Source organism: Chionomys nivalis, chromosome 13, assembly GCF_950005125.1.
Source record: "Chionomys nivalis chromosome 13, mChiNiv1.1, whole genome shotgun sequence".
Lineage (NCBI taxonomy): Eukaryota > Metazoa > Chordata > Mammalia > Rodentia > Cricetidae > Chionomys > Chionomys nivalis.
This window is the reverse complement of record NC_080098.1, coordinates 40,194,501-40,216,435: the sequence shown is the minus strand read 5'-3', so window position 1 is coordinate 40,216,435 and position 21,935 is coordinate 40,194,501. Positions and strand designations below refer to the sequence as shown.

Below are 21,935 nucleotides of genomic sequence, written 5' to 3'. Positions count from 1 at the left end.
GAAGAAAAGAACCAGCTCCCTGAAGTCGTCCGCTGGCTTCCAGACAAGCACTGTGGCATATTTATTCCCATTCTTCCCAGCTCTTTCCCCTGTTTCTTTCTCTGTGTCTCAAACACACAACAACAATACATTGGTAGATGAAAATGACTTTGTGCACACATGCACTCTCCATCCATTCATTGCTAGAATGTATTTAGATTTTCAATTGTCTTTCTATTAATTATAGTTTCTTATTTTGGTCACTGCTGTATATTAATAAAGATATCAAGACAAGAGCTAATCACTGAAGTTAGAAGAGAAGGAGCCCTGGTTTATCTGTGTAGGAAATACTATACTGTACATACACACGTGCACACACAAACACACACACACACACACACACACACACACACACACTTATGCGCGTACTTCACCCTGAATACAATATACACAGTTTATCTCCTGTTTCTATTTTTGACAATATCACCTTTATCTCTTATTCTCTGCAAAGTTTGGTAAGAAATACTTAACTCTGAGTAATAATAAGCCTTAATAAACATTTCTTGAGCCGGGCGGTGGTGGCGCACGCCTTTAATCCCAGCACTTGGGAGGCAGAGGCAGGTGGATCTCTGTGAGTTCGAGACCAGCCTGGTCTACAAGAGCTAGCTCCAGGACCGGCTCCAAAACCACAGAGAAACCGAAACCCTGTCTCGAAAAACCAAAAAAAAAAAAAAAAAAAAAAAAAAAAAAAACATTTCTTGATAGTTGACCTTCCTGTTGTTTTTGCCTGGTAGACCGTTCATCATTGAGAACTTGTTCTCTCTCTCTCTCTCTCTCTCTCTCTCTGTATAGTGAGTTGAAATGGCTTTGAGGTTTTGTGGTCTGTTGAAACCTTGAGGAACTCAGAGCCCTTTAGCTTCCTTTTGCTCAGTGGGCAGTTCAGGGCTCTTGTGCACAGCAGAGGGTGGCCATGCGGAAAGAGTCATGCTACTAGAGAGGAACACTCGGTGGAGCTTCACCTGTCACCGACTCTACACCCACACTGAAATCTGACTTTTCAAGGTGAGTAGCAAGGGGTAGGGGGTCCCACAATGACTGGGGTAAAAAGAGGCCTCTCGATGTTGTCTGCATCTAGTCTGGAACCTTCAGAAGCAGACGCTATGCGAAGGAAGTGCCTCTTTCTGACCTCCATGATAGAAAAAATTGCCTTTTCCTTCCTGTGTGAAGCACTCGCTTCTGAAGATGAAGCCTAGTTTGTATTATATATTAAATATGGAAAAAATTATTTCAGAATTTTCCCCCAAAGAAAAACAGAAGAAATAAATTCTGATTTCAGCATCATGGATTTATATCCACTTCCTCAAATACTTATCTTTAAAATGATATGGTTTTTAGTGTCAAAACCCTTTACTGCTATGCTTAGCAATATCATCATATATCATCTGAATCCATTCTGCTAACACTAATCAATACAAAGAAATTATGATAGCAGCCACATGTTGAGGAATTTGTAAGTTTCTGTTCAAAATATCCTGTGAGATCAGAGTTATTTTAAGTCCTTTCTATTGTTTTACTTTTGTATTTCTGGGGGTCAAACCTAGAGCCTGCTGAGGCTAGGCAAGCACTTGGTTTCAGGAACTGAACCCTCAATGTGTTGCAATCACTGTAATTCCAATTTTAAGTCATTTGATAGAATTTTTGAATTTTTAAAGTCATAAATAAAACTTAAGAACACTTGTTCAATTAATTATATTTTAAAAGTCCTTTTATGCCATTATCTCCTGTCTACGGTGGATGGTGTCTTTCCAATATGTGGAAAAAAGAAGCAATTTAAGAATAGGTCATTAACACACAATCTGAATTTTAGAACCAGCCTGGCCTCTTTTGGAAATGTGTTATGTCAAGGCAGCAAATCCACTGAGCTTCAGTTTTTTCACAACTGCAGAATGTAATTGAGAAATTTCTTCTTCGGTTTTACAACTCCTTACTCCGTTTTCTAAATCAGTTCCTAAGTCAGTATTTAATCAATAGGAGGAATAGGAAGACCAGGGACTAATCAATCAGGTGATGGCAATTCTGTTTGTTAAATTCTGCTCAATTAGGGAAATATTATTTAAACATTCTGGTACAGAAATCTGACAGACTTTTCTTTTTTCTTTTTTTATTTCTTTTAATTTTTTATTTGTTTTTATTGATGTTTATTGAGCTCTACATTTTTCTCCGCTCCCTTCCCTACCTTTTCCCCCTCCAACCCTCCTCGAAGGTCCCTATGCTCCCAAATTACTCAGGAGATCTTGTCTTTTTCTACTTCTCATGTAGATTAGAGCTATGTAAGTCTTTCCTAGTGTCCTCATTGTTGTCTAAGTTCTCTGGGATTGTGGTTTGTAGGCTAGTTTTCTTTGCTTTAGGTTTTAAAAGCCACCTATGAGTGAGTACATGTGATAATTGTCTTTCTGTGTCTGGGTTACCTCACTCAAAATAATGTTTTCTAGGTCCATCCATTTTCCTACAAAATTCAAGATGTCGTTATTTTTTCCTGCTGTGTAGTACTCCATTGTGTAAATGTACCACATTTTTCTTATCCATTATTCAATAGAGGGGCATTTAAGTTGTTTCCAGGTTCTGGCTATGACAAACAATGCTGCTATGAACATGGTTGAGCACATGTCCTTGTGGCACGATTGAACATCCTTTGGATATATACCCAAAAGTAGTATTACTGGGTCTTGAAGAAGGTTGTTTCCCAATTTTCTGAGAAATCGCCACACTGACATCCAAAGGGGATGTATCAGCTTGCATTCCCACCAGCAATGCAGAAGTGTTCCCTTTTCTCCACAACCTCTCCAGCATAAGTTGTCATCAGTGTGTTTGATCTTGGCCATTCTTACAGGTGTAAGATGGAATCTCAGAGTTGTTTTGATTTGCATTTCTCTGATGACTAAGGATGTTGTGAACATTTTCTTAAGTGTCTTTCAGCCATTTTAGATTCCTCTGTTGAGAGTTCTCTGTTTAGGTCTGTACTCCATTTCTTTTTTGGATTATTTGTTCTTTTGATGACCAATTTCTTGAGTTCTTTGTATATTTTGGAGATTAGCAGTTTGTCTGATGTGGGGTTAGTGAAGATCTTTTCCCATTCTGTAGGGCTGTCGTTTGTCTTTTTGACTGTGTCCTTTGCTTTACAGAAGCTTTTCAGTTTCTGGAGGTCTCATTTATTAATTGGTTCTCTCATTGTTTGTACTGCTGGGGTTGTATTTAGGAAGTGGTCTCCTGTGCCAATATGTTCAAGTGTACTTCCAACTTTCTCTTCTATAAGGTTCAGTGTGGCTGGCTTTATGTTGAGGTCTTTGATCAATTTGGATTTGAGTTTTGTGCATGGTGATAGGTATGGGTCTATTTTCATTCTTCTCCATATTGATATTCAATTATTCCAGCACCACTTGTTAAATATGGTTTCTTTTTTCCATTTGATATGTTTTGCTTCTTTTTCAAAAATTAGGTGTTCGAAGGTGTGTGGATTAATATCCGGGTCTTCTATTCAGTTCCATTGGTCCTCCAGTCTGTTCTTATGCCAATACCAGTCTGTTTTCAGTACTGTAGTAGAGTTTGAAGTCAGGGATTGTGATGCCTCCAGAAGTTCTTTTATTGTACAGGATTGTTTTGGCTATTCTGGTTTTTTTTTTTTTTTTGCTTTTCCATATGAAGTTGAGTACCGTTCTTTCAAGGTCTGTAAAGAATTTTGCTGGGATTTTGATGGGCATTGTGTTGAATCTGTAGATTGCTTTTGGTAAGATTGCCATTTTTACTATGTTAATTCTGCCTACCCAGGAGCATGGGAGACCTTTCCACTTTCTGGTGTCTTCTTCAATTTCTTTCTTCAAAGATTTAAAGTTCTTGACATACAAGTCTTCAGCTTGTTTGGTTAGAGTTACTCTGAGATATTTTATGCTATTTGTTGCTATTGTGAAAAATGTAGAGCTCAATAAAAATCAATTAAAAAAAGTTTGACAGACTTTTCTATAAAAGCTGGATAGTAACTCTGTTAGGTTCTCACAGCTGAGTGAGAAAGTTGAAAACAACATTTATTTACACAGTTGTTTAAAATGCAGCATCAAAAACACAACAACTGTTCCTAGTTCACAGAATATACAAAAGTGAGAAGTGAGGTGCATCTTGTTTAGGGGACATTGTTTGCCGCCATATCCCCTGTCATTTTTCACAGTAATAAAGCAAGAGGTCATCAGAGTTATTCATTTTAGCCCCCAACTGTCTTTAGGGTGATGAACCAAACTCCTGAATTTGTCTACAAAAGTTGGAGTGTATGCAAAAATGTTTTTTAGTGGGGAAGAAAGACATATGAATCATTGATTTCCACGGTAGCCGAAATTCTGGTTCAGATGAAGAAATTCATAGTCAGTGGGCTTACACAATGTCTTTGGTATCTATGTGTGCCAGCCATTGTGTTAGCTCTTTAAGAAACACTGCATGGTGTCACTGAAAGCACAGGTCCAAATATATTATAAATCTTATAATGTATTTGTTCAAATTAATGAGATCCATCAAGGAGGCTTGAGGAAAGAGTACAGAATTGCTCAAATATTTATTTTTTATTGTAAATGTATTTTATTTTGTAATCAATAATCAAAAGTTGCTTCCCCCCCCCCCCAAATGGGATCTTAGAAAAATTCTTTCACTTTGATATAGTCTTACACAACTTTGGAATCTTCAAAACCCTGACTAACAAAACAGGAGTAATTGTGTAACTGAAATCAGCAATGTCACAGTGCTGAAATGAGACCACTTGTCTCACACTTTGCCAAATACAGCTGCAGAGTTCCTTTCATTGATTGTGAGCTTTAGAAACAATGGGGGAATAAACACGGGTCTGTGTTGTTGACAACTTTCTATGCTGCTTTGTTTAAATGCAATAGTATGCGGCTTTGTTGCAAAACGCTAGACAGTAAGTACATCCACATTTTCTTCCAAACAGTGTTTGGGATCCTGCTTGCTAACATGTGTTATGTTTTCTTCTAAGCCTTACTGCAATTCTTGGTCAATTCTAACATCTCTTTTGGCACCGACTCACTTTTTACAAAGTTCACTGTAATTCTGAAGTCAAATCTCTCTCCCCCAGCTCTTCTTAGGCAAATTGAACAACATCTTCTGTTTTAGCTCATTTCTACAGAAAATTAACATCGTGTTTAACTTATGATTTAATGTCTGGGTAGATAGTTTGTTTCTTTGATCCACACTTAAAGTTGTCTTGGTTCATGTTCTAAGGCCATCCTCATGTTAGAACTAGTCAACAGGAAGGCATTGATAACAATCTTTCCTTTTAGCTCTGGGATCCACAACGTCTGTTACAGCTTTCTGGAGGTGTCAGTATTCTGCTGAGTGTTGATATCCACCCAAAACACCAACAACCAAAACCAGGGTGACTGTGTACCCACTAACAACAGTCCCTGAATCCCTGTTTGTTTCAGCATATCTGACATTGTGGTTAGGAAGACTAGACCAACAGCTTCTCCCCTGACACTGTTCCTGCCTGTGGCACAGTCATACTGATGATGTTATCATCAACAAATTCCAGAAAAGCTAGACCCTTAACTTCCATTGGAACCCTACGATGGCCATGCTTTGTTGTCTTTAGCAATGTAAAGGAAGAGATACAAACTTGTTCTGCCGTGACCACGGCAGGAGGCCCTGCCCCAGTACAGGCATACGTCTTCCATCTAAGGAGTCTCTCCCCATATTTACTTGCAATTATATCCCTTGTACTGTGGAGCTTCAAGTTGTTCGGTATAAAAGTTTTTTAAAATTAACTTAGATTCCTGATAATTCCAATGGGTATAACTTTTCCTAGGCATCTTTCCCTTTCTATCCTTGCCTTTCAACCACAGTTTCCCAAGAAGCACCTCACCTTCAATGAGGATGTGGCTCAGAGAATATGCCATGAGTCGAGTCAGCCTGAGCCCATCCAAAAGAGTCACCTGTCTGCAAATATTCCCCAAATACTACCTTTTAAAGTATTTGAAAAGTTAGTTCAAAAGTTATGCTAAATTACTTTCTTACTTTTCTTCCAGTCTTATTTTATTTTGGATGACAATGTTATATGTGGCAGCAACAACCAAGCTTTTGTGGCCAGTCTCTTTCATAGAGCATGCCATTTAACAGCAGAGACTTGCTTCTCCCATCTTTGGGTTCTAAAGCAGTATTTGGTGCTCAATAAAGAAGCAAAATCCTTAAAATAGCTAAGTGAGTGAACGAGAAGATGAAACCTTAGGGCCAAGAACTTGTTACGCAAACACCAAAAGCCTGGAAACGCCGGTGCTCAAAGAGAAGCTGTAGAGTTAAAAGGCTGCTTCTCTTTCCAGATTTGGATGTAACTGATTTTGAAATACGTGGTTGCCTGAAGATCATAGTTCCTGCAGTCTGTGGTCACTTTTTAAAAAGAGTGACATTTGTTGTAGTTGGCTCACATAGGAGAGAGAGATAGTTCTTGCAAAGTTGTTGGCACTATAATTTCTAAGCTGGGTTGGGGAGTGAAGTTTTGCTAATCGCATTCTGCCTGCCCTATCAGGGAATGGATATGATATCACACCATGAAGCATTGTGCATAAGCAGCAGGGTTTTTGCAGTCTCTTTTTCATGAGAGAGAACCGGGGTGCCCCTCTGCTCCTTGACAAAGATGCTCAGACTAAACTCCACCATTAGCCCATCTGATGGTACCTGCTGGTCAGGGCTTTCTTGTAGCTTGATGGAGCAGGGGAGGGGCTTGGTGTGTATGGTTCTTTTTGCTTCAAGAATAATCTCATTGAAAATAAAAAGAGAAACAATACATAATAGTGAGTTTGTTATTTACTTAGTTCCCAGAGGAAATTAAAATTTTATTTATGTATTTATCAAAGATACTTCACTTAATGTATAGATATAGTTTACATATTAAATAACAGCATAAAAATAATTTGAGATAGTTTTAAACAGAAAAAAATGGGAAATACTTCAGGTTACAAACTCCTTTACGTTTTAAGATGAAAAAAATTTAGGAGACAGTGAGAATTTGTCTTATATCTTTTTTAGGAAAGAGAAACAAAAAGGCAGCATTGTACTGTGCTTCTGGCGTTGTTTCTGATGCTTGTCTTGTGAAATGATGCATCTCATCTATCCCCTGCTGCTCCTTCTCCACTCCAGGGGGACCATCAGAAATGTACATTTACTTAATGATAGGTTTGTATTGTGAGTGTGAACATCATCCCTTGGTAAACAGCATCCATTGCTCCTCTGTTTAGCAATTGTATGGAAGACATTTTTGAATATCCTTGCAGAGATTCATCCTGCTGTCTCCCTGAATGTTGTCACCCTCCACATGAAGTTACTACCTTCGTTCTTCCTGGTTGGAAATCCTTCTTCTCTGCTTTCACTTCCATAAACGAGCTTTCCCTCTGACCTCTGAGCATGTGCAGCACAGAATAGAAGATGTTCAAAGTAGGCAAGAGAAACCACTGAACAGGAATGGGGCCTGTCTAGGTCTGAGTCAGCTCCAACATTGCAAGTGGCTCCTCCTTGTCTCATACCACTGGCAGGGCCAGCAGGACCTTCCTTTCCTCCCCGAGGAGAGGTTCTGTGCAGAAGGCAAATCCCTTTTCTTCTGCTTTTAAAAGTATAGTTATGATAATGTACACAAAATTAACAGCTTTACACATTCTTAATATAATTCAGTCACTTGTTATATTCATTCGATTGGGCAAACACAATAAAGACATTGCCCATTTCAAGAAGATTTTTTTTATCTTCCCCAAGTTAAGCTGTACATATTAGGCAACTTCCCTGATTTCCTTTCTCTCTAAATCCTCCATAATCTCTATTCTATGTTCAATGTCTATGATAGAAATTGATAGAATTAGGACATTTGATTGAATGTCTGTGTAATATTTGCTGATTTCTATAATGAAAATTTTCTTGCTTCCATGAAAAAATTCACATGAAAAAATGAATGAGCTATATATCCTTGGTTTCCTTCGTCTGTGGTTAGGATGTATAGGACTGTAACCTGAAAGAATCCCATCATGAGCATTTCACACATCACCTACCACTGCTCTCTAGCCTGCTGCCCTGAATGCACCAAACTCTCTTTCTTCCAGAAGGTTCCAATCAAGGAAAATTGAAAGTTTAGTGTCAAATTTTATTTGTGGGCAGAGATCAGAAACAGACCCATTAAGACTTTTGTCCTTGGAAGAGACATTTATAGAAAAACAAAGTGGTTATATAATCCTCGCCATACTAATATTTGTTGGCAAAATGTTGGTTAGAATAAATATGAAGGCTATGGGAAAAAAAAAAAAACATCATTAGCCAAATAACCGGGAGAGTGCCTAGTTGGTACTGATTTTCTAGAATAGGATGTTTTTCCTTCTGAGTTTCTTATTTGTCGTTCATACAATGTGTTTTGATTATTTTCTCTCTCCCTTACCCAATTTTCCTAGGTCCACAATCCTTCCCTTACTACCCAACTTGTCCCACCCTTTCCCCATCAAGGTCAATTTGTGTTGCTTAAACAACTCCACTGGAGCATGGCCAATTTATCAGTTTTGTTAGCTTTTCTTTTTTCTCTGTCCTTTCCTCTCTCAGATAAATACTGTTAATACAGCCTGACTTTTACTGATTATATCCAACTCCTCTCTTCCTGTTGGGATTTGGTCTTGCCTCGGCTTGCACAGGTCTTGTGGATGCTGCTGCATCTGCAGTGAGTTCCTGGGAGCAGCTACGATGTCATAGCCTTGTAATCAGCCATGGCCTCTGGCTCTCATCCTCTTTCTGTCCCCTCCTCTGTGATGATCTCTGAACACTGGAAGGGAGGGGTAAGGTGTACATGCTTCATTGACGGCTAAGTGTTCTCCGTTCTCTTATTCTCTGCACTTTGGCTGGTTGTGGGCTCTATTTTAATCATCATCTACTACAATCAGAAGCTTCTCTGATGAGGGTTGAGACATACATGAATCTGTGGGCATAGGAAGAAGCCATTAGGAGTCATTTAATACTACATAGTTTAATACATTTAATGCATTTAGTAGGATAATAGTAGTTTCTTCCCTAAGTTTTATGATCCCTGTATAGCCATAGATTCTTGGCCTGATGGTTGTAGTAGGTATGAGTTTTATCTTGTGGAATGGGACTTAAACCCGATCCAATAATTAACTGTTGTTAGCTAATGCTTGTTCCACTGTTGTAGCAGTGGGCAGTGTGTGTATAGGTGTATTTTAGGAAGCTTCTACATTAGTAGGTTTCCACATGACTTTTTAGTGTTATTTCTTTCTCTCATTTTCCCTCTTCTACCCTGTCCTTCCTTCTCCCACCTCATTTTACCCTCTCTTGTTCCATAATTACTTTTTAACCCTTTGCACAAGTGCATTCTATTTTCTATCCCTAGAAATCCCTTCCTGCAGGGGTCTGTGCAGCCCAGAGATGAACATGGGAGGCAAGAAGGCAGTTTGGTGCAACATGACTCTGTAGCCAGTGTTGTTCCAAACTGTGGGAGTCTGACCCCTATTGGCTTATTTTAGACTTGTTTAAATACAACACAGTCCAGTGGGAACTATTCCTGTGATGATTAAATCAATCACACATGTACAATAAAGCATGTGTAAGGCTACTTGAGGAATAAAGAAAGCTAAATATAGAACAGATGTGACCACACCAAAACTCTTTATAAAGTACATGGGATTCCGTTCATAAAAACAGGCTGTACAGATTGACTGAGAAAAACAAGTCTGCAAGAATGGATCTGGAAGCGGGACTTCAGCCACACAGATCGTGCAAAGGTCACCAGTCTAGAAAACACAACTGCTTCAGGCATCTGGATGAAAGCCAGGTTTTGTATTTCTTCCCTTGAAGGGAAAACCCTGCGTGTTTAACATTCCAGGTTCCCTAGTACAGTTGTTCTCAACCTATGGGTTGTGACCCCCGATAAATGACCCGTTCACAGGGCCACCTGAGATCATCAGTAAATGTATAGATATTTACACTACAATCCGTATTAGTAGCAAAATTTAGTTATGAAGTAGCAACAAAAATAATTTTATGGTTGGGTTCATCACAGCATGAGGAGCTGTATTAAAGGGTCTCAGCATTAGGAAGTTGGAGAATCCCTGCCCTAGTGCGTGTCTGTGGCTACAAAAGAGCTCTGGGCCGTCTACACTCTCCATGGGCTCTTAGTAATTTACTGACTTCTGTGGGTATTCCAAATATAACACATATATCTGAAAGTTCAAAGTTAACATTTATAAAGGAGAGAAAACATGTGACATTTGTCTTTCTGGGTCTGAGTTACTCACTCTGGATGACTGTTTTTGTCTCCACCCATTTACCTACAAATTTTATATTTTTAATTTTAATAGCTGAGTAATTTTCCATCGTCTTAAGTGTATCATATTTTCATTATATATTCATCGATTTATAGATAGGCTGTTTCTGTTTCTTGACCATTATGAACAGAACAGCAATGACTGTAGATGAGCAAGAGCCTCTATAGTAGGAAAGAGTCATTTAGGCATATGCCCAGTGTAGTATAGGTGACTCAGGGAAATCTATTCTCAGCTGTTTGAGGAACCTACGTACTGATTTCCCGAACCCTTTTGCCCTTTCATCTGAACTGACACAAAGCTTGGAAGACATTTAAATTAATACAAATTCAGTATCAGCTCAAGAAATGACCAAAGCAGAACTCAACAAGGTGGCAGTGGTCAGCTGGAAGCTCCGGTAAGAAAAGTCCACTGGACCTTGGCACTCTATGTAGATGAAGGGATTATACGACTTTTGGGAAGATTAAGTCATAGCTTGATGTGGGACACAGTAAGTCTTCAGTAAATATTCAATCTCTTTACTACCAGATCCTGAGCACATCAGCTCACGTTGATGGGCTCCTTTGTATAAGGTGTTACAACGTCTCAGCTGCAATACCACCCAGCCCCACCATGTCAATCTCACTTGTTGCTGAAGCTGAGGCAAGGCATTGTGCACACTCCAGGGAGAAGTTAGCTTTGCTCTGCTGAGCTCGTGCTATGCCATGTTTTCAGTCCAAAGAACTTTGTATTGGAATATCCTGTTCCTCAACTGTGGACTTCACAGAGCATTGCGATTCACAGTGGAGTATTGCACGGTGATGTGAGTTAATTAAGCAACCCCCTAGTCTTATAGTGTCCACATTACATTAAGATGTATACTCCTTCCTGCATGATTCCTGAACACACAGACTCCAGCAGTCTCCCTAGTATATTATCTGTAAGTTGAGAGTCTGGGGACATGATAATCAAGTGTAGCATTGCCATGGGACTAAAAGAGAGGGCACAAACCCCCTGCGGGAAGGTGGGCCCTCATGGTTGATGGCCAGATGGTTGTTTCCTTTTTACATTTCCCTAAAGCTTTTGTCAAACCTCTCTTGACCTATCTGGAAAAAAAAATCCATTTTTCTCTCCAAGGATTTCACCTTTTCTAAGACAGGAGTTTTCACAGGTGGCTTAAGGCTGCTTATGTATGAACGAGAATATGCATACATCAGTTTCCCTATTTTTTAGTTCTTATTAGGCAGTTATAGAATTTAATTATTTTTCTTCTAAACATTTTGATTTTTAGTGTTTATTTATAGAAAACTGGTTTAGATTTATTCATGTATATACAGTTTAACAGTTTGCTTTATAGCTTAGATTTTCTTTCTTATATAATTTTTCTTCTTTCTTAACTATATCCTCCATGTTTTTCTTTAACAAAGGTACAAGATTATTCTCTTTCAATTTTTTGTTTGCATAAAAGGCATTATTTTCCTTACATTCCTCAATGACAATTCTACCGAGTATACCTTATCACTGACGGTCATCTTCCCTTGCTATTGGGATATAGCCTGCCCATCACCTGGCTTCCACCATTGCCTCAAGAAGCCTCCTGCCTTTGAAAAAGGTTTTCATTCTATCAATTTGTCATCTCTAACAGGCTGTCTTCATGGTCAGCATCTCCTTTCCCTTGCAATCCTGGGGTTCACCATCCTCTGTCTGGATGTGATTTCTTTTTAAAATTCTACTTAAGAAATGTTAACCTTTATCAGATCGGATAAATGATGCTTTTCTTCAATTCTGGAGAATTTTCAGCCATCATCTCTCTAAAAAAGGTATTTGCTTTACTCTCACTGTTGCTCATTCTGGGACAAATTTAACCTCCATGGGTCTCTTCTTTAGTGATTTCCATTTTCTTGACAGGATCACGGGGCAGTTGCTAGGAAACGAAACTGAAGCTCAGTCCTTTGGGCTGGAATCGTGGCTGCGTCTCTTTCTCAGCATCTGTGAGAATCTGGGTGAGTTCCTTAGCCTTCCTGAACCTTGATGTCCTCAGTTCTAAAAATGCAGAAGCTGCAGCGACCTTCATGACATCTCCATGACTTAAGAGACTACAACACGCTAAAGTATGTGCAGGGTGTTTGTTCCAATGTTTCTGTGCTTCATTCTGAAAAATCTTTCATCTTTATTGCGTATAATTCACTAGTAGTTTCTTAAAAAGATATTTATTTACTTTTATGTATATGGTGCTCTATTTGCATATACACCTGCAGGCCAGAAGAGGGCATTAGATCCCATTATAAATGGTTGTGAGCCACCATGTGGTTGCTGGGAATTGAACTCAGGACCTCTGGGAAGAGCAGCCAATGTTCTTAACCACTAAGCCATCTCTCCAGCTCCCACTAGTAATTTTTATTCTGTGTTTAGTATTTCCCTCAAGATTCTTGGTTTATCACTATATTTTTTTTTATTTTCAAAAGTAAGCTTTTGAAAAAGTAACTTTTTTTTTTTTAAGAAGCCTAAACAATGATTTTTCACAAGACCAGGCTTCTTAAATTTGCTTTAAATAAACTCTTTTCTTGCTTTATCTATTCCATTAGACTCAAATTCCCCCCCCCCCCCCCCCAGTACTCATCAGACCCCTAGGCCAGCTCGCACTAAGCTTTCATCTTGTCTTTGAGGGTGTCTCGATAATGCAGCCTTCCCTGGCAACTGTGAGCTTTCAGGTGCAATTGTTTAAGGAGACTTTCTTTCTCTTCCCTGAAAATGAGAACCAAAGCAAGCAGGTGGTCTGTGTCTTCCACCAGAGAGGGCTTTTCTCCTAGCTTCTCTCCTTTTCCCAATTCAGTTTTGTGTAGCTAAATACATTTTGACTTTAACTTTGTCCCAGACCCTGACTTTGTCTGTTGCATTCTGGTACACTGACCTGTTAGCCTTACCAGCCTATATTTCTGGATATTTTTCTTCCACAAGGAAGTGTTCTATTTATTTTGTATTCATCCATCAGTTTTGAAGGATTTTTAGAAGGCATGGTGTAGCTAGTGTGACCATACTTCCCTGCTGGGCACAAGGCACTGGGTTCAATCCCAGCAATGTACTTCTAAAACAAAGGGGGTACTTTAAAAAAATGATAGTTGGTGGCTTAAGACACTTAATATTATTAGCAGAAGGCCATTCTTACTTTATTGTCCTATAGGGTCCCTGCCTGCGTCATCATTATGTTATCAGTGAGAAGCTTACTGTCAATGCAGACACTTTTTAAATAAAAATATATGTATATAGGTGAATAAAATCTTGCTGTTTCTTAGGTACTTCTCTTAAAAGGCCAGGAACTTTCATTTTCACTACTTATACAAACAACTAAAATGTGTTGAAGCTGGAACACGGAGTCAAAGCTCTGAATGGAGTTAATGATTACTACTTGCCACATTGAGACTCTCGCCATTACGCAGAAACATAACAGATCTGAGGGCAGGATAATCCCTCAAGGACTTTCTCATGGAGACAGCTGCCATACAATCTGCAGATTCCGTAGCCCTCAGCTCAACCAACCGGTGCAAACTAAAAATATTCAGGAAAAAAACCTTTGTCCTGAACTTGTGTTTACAAGGTGCTTGCCTTGTCACTGCTCCCTAAACAACACTACAATTGTTTCCAAAGCACTGTATAACACCTAAAGACTGCTAAAATTATATAGATACATTACAGAGTTTGTGGCCCCCAGGAAAAGACCATAGACTCAATCAAATTATAATTAAGAGATTTATTGATTAACTGCTAACAGGACAATGGCCTTAAAGTCCAAATCTCAGGCATGTTGTGAAGAAGGGGGATAGAGAAAATTTTGTTTTGTTTTGTTTTTGAAGGTGAAAACCACAAGAAGCCTTTCAATATCTACATAAGAAAATGAAAACTGGTCTTTTCTGCCACATAGTCAAGGTGACTCAAAACAATCTTTGGGCATCTGTTTAAGGAAGTGACAGAAGCAAAAGAAGCAGTTGGTCATGTAATAGCAAATAGATAGTCATGGCTGTACATTTCTGGGTAGTGGTCACTGAGTCAGAGTTACTGGGAACTTATCTTCCAGGGACTGGAGTCATAGACAAAGGACTAGTGGGTACCAAAATGGATGCCTAGCATAAAGGGGAATGTCTTTAGCCATCACAAGCAAATGTGAGTTGAGTAAGTAGGTCATATACAAACAGTAGCATTTTATACAGGAAACAAACAGCTTCGGGTCTCTATATCCTCACAGAGTCTCAACCTCCTGAAAATATCAATGTGAGATTGTGTTCAAGACTTTGCTCTGACCACCAGGTAAACCTGTGGAGCCCACATCATTGACAAGATAATTGAATATTAGCATGAATACCCCTATAGATCTGATTCTTCATTTATGATGTTTCTATTTTCTCAGTAGAAAGTTCTGGCGAGTTTAATATTCAAGATGAATTCTGACTATCCCTAAATTTAGAGTTCTGACATTGACAATTGCTTGTTCTGACCTCTCCTCAATGTATTAGGAAGATATATTGAATATAAAGGAATGAATTATTTGATTTTATAAAAGCACTTGAGGTGATCATGAGAAAGAAGAGTTTGACAGAGAAGATATCCATATTTGAAGTTTAAAAAAAAACAAGTGCTCACTAGAAAACTGGACATGCTTGTGGTGTTTCATATTGGAAGGGTTCTGGCATGCCGATTCAGAGACTGCAGCAACACAGGAAGGACTGTGAGAGGAGAGGCCAGAGAAACTCATGCCCTCCTCCAGAAATCAGGCAAAGTAGGAACCCCAGACTATAGTCGCTTGTGCTGGAACCAGAGTGGTTTGGAGGAAGCCTAAAGAAGAACTGAAGGCCTGGCTTCTCCTAAAGTTGTTGGGCCTATATGCCGGTGACACAGGAAAAAAGATCTCCATTTCAGTTCCACCCTCAGAGGGTCAGTGTCATCTCTCATCATTGCTAGCATCTAACATCAAATGCTGTATGTAACCAGGGACTCTGTGGGATTCATGGAAGGACAATGGTCAAGGGTCATTATAGTTGAGAACCACTGCTTTGAGGAAGATGAGTGTTCAAACCCAGAGTACCCATGGTCCCAGGTGTAGCATGAATAATAAAAACCCAGAAACAGATACTGGGCTTCAAACTGAAGATCAGAAAAGCAAAGCAGCCAGGCACTATCACTTACTTCTACCGTAGACTGACATGGGCAATTCTGCCTCCACTAATCCTCAGACCGAGACTGAGTTTGAGACCTGTCTCCTCCTGTCTTTTATTCCTCTCTAGTATTGGAATTAAAGGCATGTACCACCATTGCCCAGCTTTTATGGCTAACTAGTGTAGCTGCTGGGATTACAGGTATGTGCCACCATTGCCTGGCTTGCATGGCTGACTAGTGTAGTTGCTGTGCCCTCTGATCTTCAGGGCTTTATTAATTAAAACACACATAATACCCAAGCCCATCATTAAATTTGTAACATTGAAATGTGATCAAAAGGGGCTGGAGAGATGGCTCAGAGGTTAAGAGCACTGTCTGTTCTTCCAGAGACTTGAGTTCAATTCCCAGCAACCACATGGTGGCTCACAACCATCCATAATGAGATCTGGTGTCCTCTTCTGGTGTGCAGGAAGAACACTATATACATAGTGAATAAATAAATTAATTAATTTAAAAAAGAAATGTGCACAAAAAAATCTATACAGAATCAAGAATAAGGTGTGAGCTTAAATCTCCCAATAGAGAGAATAATGATCAGCTCTCAGATTTCTGGAACTTTCAGGCAAAAGTGGGTTGGTTCCCTTTCCTCCAACAGTTACTTTACTTTTCCCAGTATTGTGCAAACCTTTTCACATCATAGGCAGATAAGAACCTGAAGATTTTGGTCCAGTGACTTACAGGTCACACTTGGCAGAGGCTCTGGTCAAGTAGTATTCAAGTGGAGAGGTGAAAATGTGACCTTAATCAAAGGGAAAATATATTTGACGCCAAAAGTTCCTGTTGTTTGTTCTTTTTCCCCCTATAACGAACAAGTGTATTTCATGGTGTGTGTGTGTGTGTGTACTTTTCATATAGATCATAATAACTGACTACAGACTACGAGGCTGTGCATAGACAAAGGATCACGAGACATGGATTCCTATGAGTGACTGTCCGACAGCTCTCCGCTTTCATAAACAACCGCCCACCCACCTGTCTGCTCTACACTTTATCTCACTTACCCTTCCTCATTTTCTTTCCCCCATGTCTCCCTCAATCACTTCTCCTTTTCTTCCTTTTAGCCCCTCCTGTTAGAGTTTAGTGGAGGACGCAGGTGGACTGTGCTTAGCCCTGGATGGCAGTTCTCAGGAGCAGAATAACCTCAGACAGGAGCCTTTGGGAAAACACAGCCTTTGAGGCTGCCAGCGGCACCCAAAACCCCCAGAGCCTCGGTGTCATGATATTTCTAAACATTTGTAAATTTGGTACAGAGAGCTAGGACTTGCATATATTTACTATGTTACAAGGTAGATGTTTTCATCTGATTTTATAGATGAAGACCCGGTAGGCCTGGTGAGGTCCAATAGATATCCAGACCAACAGGCAAGCATTTCATTGAATTCTGATTTTCCTAAGTAACTTTTCAATGTCTCTAGTTTGGACATTATGATTTTCAAAGATTATTGGCTAGACACATGGGAAGGTGGCATAAGACCTTCCTTCTCCTTCTCACCAGCAACAAACATTTATCAAATGTCTTCTCCCAAAGTATGTTTTAGGTAGATTTTCTGCGTGCATTTATAAAACACATCATGGAACAATTTGAAGATGAAGGAAGCATTATGGTCATCTCAACTTAATAATGCAGGGCATGTTAAGTCCAGACATCCATGTCGGTTTCTCAAGATAGTTCAGCTAGTAAATAAAAGCAGCAAAACTTCAGAGCCAAGTCTATAGTAGTCACATACTGTGCTAACAACTTACATCCCACAGTAATGAAGGATGGCACAGTTCAAGGGAAGAAAGGTTGGGGGCAAAGCAAGAAGAGAGGAGAACTCAGCTGATGGAAAAACAGTGTTTGGAAAGGAAGAACATACTGTAATGAGAAAGCTCCTGAGACTAGCTCAGTAATCGCAGCGAGCTTGCTGCACAGAAATCAATTACTTTTCATCTGACAATGCCACAGATGGCCTCTGAAAACAAAGCAAGTTCTCTGGCCCTGGGGGATTCTAGATCCTAGAGAAATCTCCCACACTGAAAAGAACATTAGAGTATGGCCTTTAAGCTAATAGGAGACCTCTAGGGTGCTTTGACTGCAGATGTTAGTGTGTTGGGACTACCACGGCAGACCAGCAGGTTCAGAAGTATAATCTTATGAGAGCTTGGACTGAAGCATAATGAGGACAGATGTGGAAACCAGGTGAAAAATTCATTTAGCTACTGAGGTGAGTCCCAGCTCTCATCTCTAGTGCTATAGACATGGAAAACAAAACAAACAAATGAACAACAACAATAAAAAAATGTTTTTGAAGGAAAACCTGACCCAAATAAGCCTCTGTTTTAATTAAGTAGAGTAATTTTTTTAAACTTAGTTTTACCCTTGGAATAGGCGTTTCTTCCACCCCCGGCCCCTCCACCCCCCGCTTTTGCAAGCACTAGCAAGTGGTCAGCAGAGTGAGATGCTATCTTCTGGGAGCAACCAAGTTCAAATGAACCTGGTAACTCCAGGGAAATGAGCGTTGTGCTGTAGGTGAAGCATATGCTATCCACCTGCAAGCAGAAACATCCTGGGTTGCTCTTGGGGTATGGCAGATTGATTCGGAGTGCTGTGCGTGGGGAGGAAACAGGGGCATCTGTAGGGCATCAACTCAATGCATATTGGGTCTGTCCCTTGAATAAGCATTGGAAATGATGAAAATGGTAATGCAACATGAAGATGTAAAAGTTAAAGGCCTTGCTTGAGGAACTTATTCAAATCTGACATAATAATGGCTCTTATTCTTTTCTTTCTATTGGTTAATTTTGCTATTGATAATTTCACTCTTGCATATATTTTGATGACGCTCTCGCTATGTTCTTTCATCCTTCTCCTATCTCTATCAACCTACCTTTTCTCATCCCTACCATTCTCTTTTCTAGAATCGAAGTCTTTTGTTTTATGACCTTTTTGATTTAACCAGAACCCTTTGGGTAACATTTACATTGGAATTAGCCTCTGGATTCTAAGGAAGTCATTAGCAAAAATACAGCTGAAGACAATGAATGATTCCCAATATCTGAATCTATTAGTAACTGTTCTAGGAGGCTGCTTGTTCGTTCCTGCTTGCCCAGACTCGAAATAACCACACAGAAACTGTATTAATTAAATCACTGCTTGGCCCATTAACTCTAGCTTCTTATTGACTAAGTCTTACATCTTAACTTTACCCATTTCTATTAATCTGTGTATTGCCACTTGGCTGTGGCTTACTGGCAAGGTCCCAGCATGTCTGTTTCTGACTGCAGTCACATGACATCTCCCTGACTCGGTCTTCTTATCTCAGCGTTCAGTTTAGTTTTCCCTGCCTACCTATATTCTGCCCTGCCAGGCCCAAGACAGATTCTTTATTCTTTAACAAATAAAAGGAACACATGCACGGAAGGACTTCCCACACCAAGTAACAAAGAGTTGGGTATCGAGGAGTAGAGCTCCCGAGGGCCCAGGTACCCATGGGACCATCGTGTATAGATCCAGTCAGTGCAGGCATCTACAACAGCTGTAAGTTTATGATTGTGGTAGTTGTGTCTTCTCAGAAGATGACACTTCTCAGCGTTTCTCATTATCTTCTGGCTCTTAAATTCTTCCTGACACCCCTGTTCTGCATAAACTTTAGAGGGGATGATGCAAATGTCTTGTTTGGAGCTGAACACTCATCCATTACTTGTTCTTAGCATCTTTAAAAGCTATGAGTTGGCATTTACCACCTTTCTGTTCAGAGGCTTCTTTGGTTAAGTTGGAAAGTATATTTGTGTATGGATATTAGCATAAATAGTTAGAAGGCAGTTTGGCACTCTGCCAATTTAGCTGACTAACAGTATTTAGTTTCCTGTCAGGGCCTAGGATCTCTTTCACCATGGAGTGTTGACCATTTTAGTGGTATCATCTATGGGTTCCCTTTTGTAGTTGATCTCATGTTTGTTACCTCTACAGTAATAGTGCTGCTATAGTATAAATGGGTGAATGTTGTTTGGAAGGTTGGTCTCATAGAGTGTAGGATGGGTAAGAGCACTGATGTCCTTTCTCCTTCAGTAGCATGCATGACACATTAAAAGACTGAATGTTAGCAGGCAAGGATGGAGCTTTCAGCTCAGTTCTAACCTGATTTCTTTCCACCATGAACACATGAGATGTGATTCCTTCAGCAACAGGGCCTTATCACCTAGTTTATCTTTGAATTTCCTAAAGATGGAGAGTTCATTAAGCTATGTTTAAGTAGATCCAAGAAAAATGTTATATAGATGCAAATTCCATTCTATATCCAAGAATGCTGTTTTGTTAATGACATCAGAGTTATTGCCATTAATGAAGAAATTCAGCACAAGTTTGTGTGGTTGAGAACTTTTCATTAGTAGCTTAAAAATACTTGTCTTACTTGTTTCTCAGGTGCATCTTAGATTTTACTTATATTCTTTGTAACATCATTTAAAGGAGACAGTAGCCCATATAGGCGAAACATGATTTACATGGTATTTACATGTGTTCTTGGATATAGGATACACATTTTCCCCATGTACTGGTTTTGCTTTTGTATTGCTCCTGGGCATCACCCTTTACCCAAAATGAACATTAATGCTCCTGATATGTGTTACCCAGTGGATTTCTAGAAACGTAGTACCGATTTCAGTTCTGTCATGTTATATATTTTTTTTATCATTTCTAACACTGAAATTTATCACAGTATCTTAATTCGCTGATGCTTAGGTGAAAGGAACATCGCTTCTGTTTTCACTCATTTGCAAACCCTTGAGGGCATGGTGAATTAAGCTTGTCAGAACAGTTCATCAAAAACATAAAGATCCGTCTCTACTAGATAATCTCCTCTGAGTGCAAATATCATACAACCCCATGTCATTCTAAATATACCAAACTAAATACTTAATAGTGGTGTGTTCCCACCACTGAATACAAGACTATGGGCCTTAAATATGTCTGTTGGTTTTCAGTTTCCTCCTCTCCTCCACTTAGAGTATTTTTAATTGGGTGAACAGTCGGTAAATACCTCCTGGGTGCTCCCATGCAGTTTCTATGCATACTCTCACATTCATTTCATGGCATGGGGCCTCTGCCCCCCAAGCCTGCTCTGCAGATGGTACAACAAGAAGCCTCCTCCAAGCAAAACACTAACATGCTTGGTGGTCTAGTGGTAGCCCCTCCCTCCCTTGTAATGTTTCTCTCGGTGGCATTCACCAAAGTCATATGTTACTCCCCACGCTTCAGAGAAGAAAATAGAAGTGTATCTATTTGTCTTAATCATTTCATTAGTTTAGGCTTTTGTGTTTTGTTTTGACATGTTTTCTGCCCTTATTTGCAGTTTCCAGAATGCTAACCTGAAAGTACTATTATGAGGTGCTTCTGTCATCGCCTTATTCACAGTTCTCTTTGCAGTGTGCAAAATAAACTTGTTTTCTTTCTAAAAAGATATGATTACAGAAAATTTGAAACCACAGACTAGGGATACTATGCAATTATTGTCCAGTTGTACTTGGCTGCACTGATGAACTTCAAAGACATTCAGGTTTGATTCACCCCATCTCCTTTCCAGCCTTCACAACTGCATCATTGGGAAGAAAACCCAGGAAAACAGAGATTATCATTTTACCCATAAGCACATATTTATACATTTATATATGTATGTATATAGCTTTAATCATATGTATTTAAAACTAGATTGCATTTGTAAAATAATTGTTTCAAAATCATCAAGTAGTGTCCTTTCAGAATTTCTCAATCATCCCCTTCCCCCCTCTTTGTTTCCTAAATAAGCATACAAATAAGATGTATGTATTATAGGATTTGATTTGTAATTTGCATATATTATTTTGAAGGCATAATTCTAATTCTGTTTTCCCCAGTATACAGCTGGGTGTATGTATATGTGTGTGGTGTATGTGAATAAGTGCATGTGAGTTTGCATGTGTAATTATTTGTGTGGGGGTGTACGTACACATGTGCATGTAAAAGCCGGAGATTTATGTTGTGTGCCTTCATCTATCATCCCTCACCTCATCTATTGAAGTTGGGCCACTCACTGAGGCAGGAACTCTCATATTCTACCCGTCTGGTTGGCAGCTTCATCTCCATGTCTCAGGATTGCAAGTGGACTGCTATGCTTGCCTGGCCTTTACATGTTTCTGAGGATCAGAATTCCTGTTTTTCTTTCTTGGCAAAGGCTTTTCTGTCTTAGCCATCTCCATAGCTTGCTGGAGGTAGCTATTATTTCTTCAGTGTCCCATGCTATTGAGATGAATGTTATTTCTGTACAGAAATAGGAAGTGAAAAATAGGAGATGTTTTCATTTCACTTACACCATTTTAATTGTTATTTATTTACATAATGTTATGAGGTGTTTCTCCCTCTGGATGGATATTAGAATTCCATATGTCTTAGTCAAATAC

At 39.4% G+C, this 21,935-nt stretch overlaps 1 long non-coding RNA gene across 1 annotated transcript in view; it reads left to right on the top strand.

Moving 5' to 3' along the window:
• The first annotated feature begins 930 nt into the window (after positions 1-930).
• The window catches only part of LOC130885434 (uncharacterized), a 44,754-nt gene continuing 23,749 nt past the window's right edge, over positions 931-21,935 (top strand). Inside the window, exons 1-2 of the long non-coding RNA XR_009058173.1 lie at positions 931-1,041; positions 12,222-12,316. This is a non-coding gene — a long non-coding RNA (uncharacterized LOC130885434). The remainder of the gene's footprint in view (positions 1,042-12,221; positions 12,317-21,935) is intronic.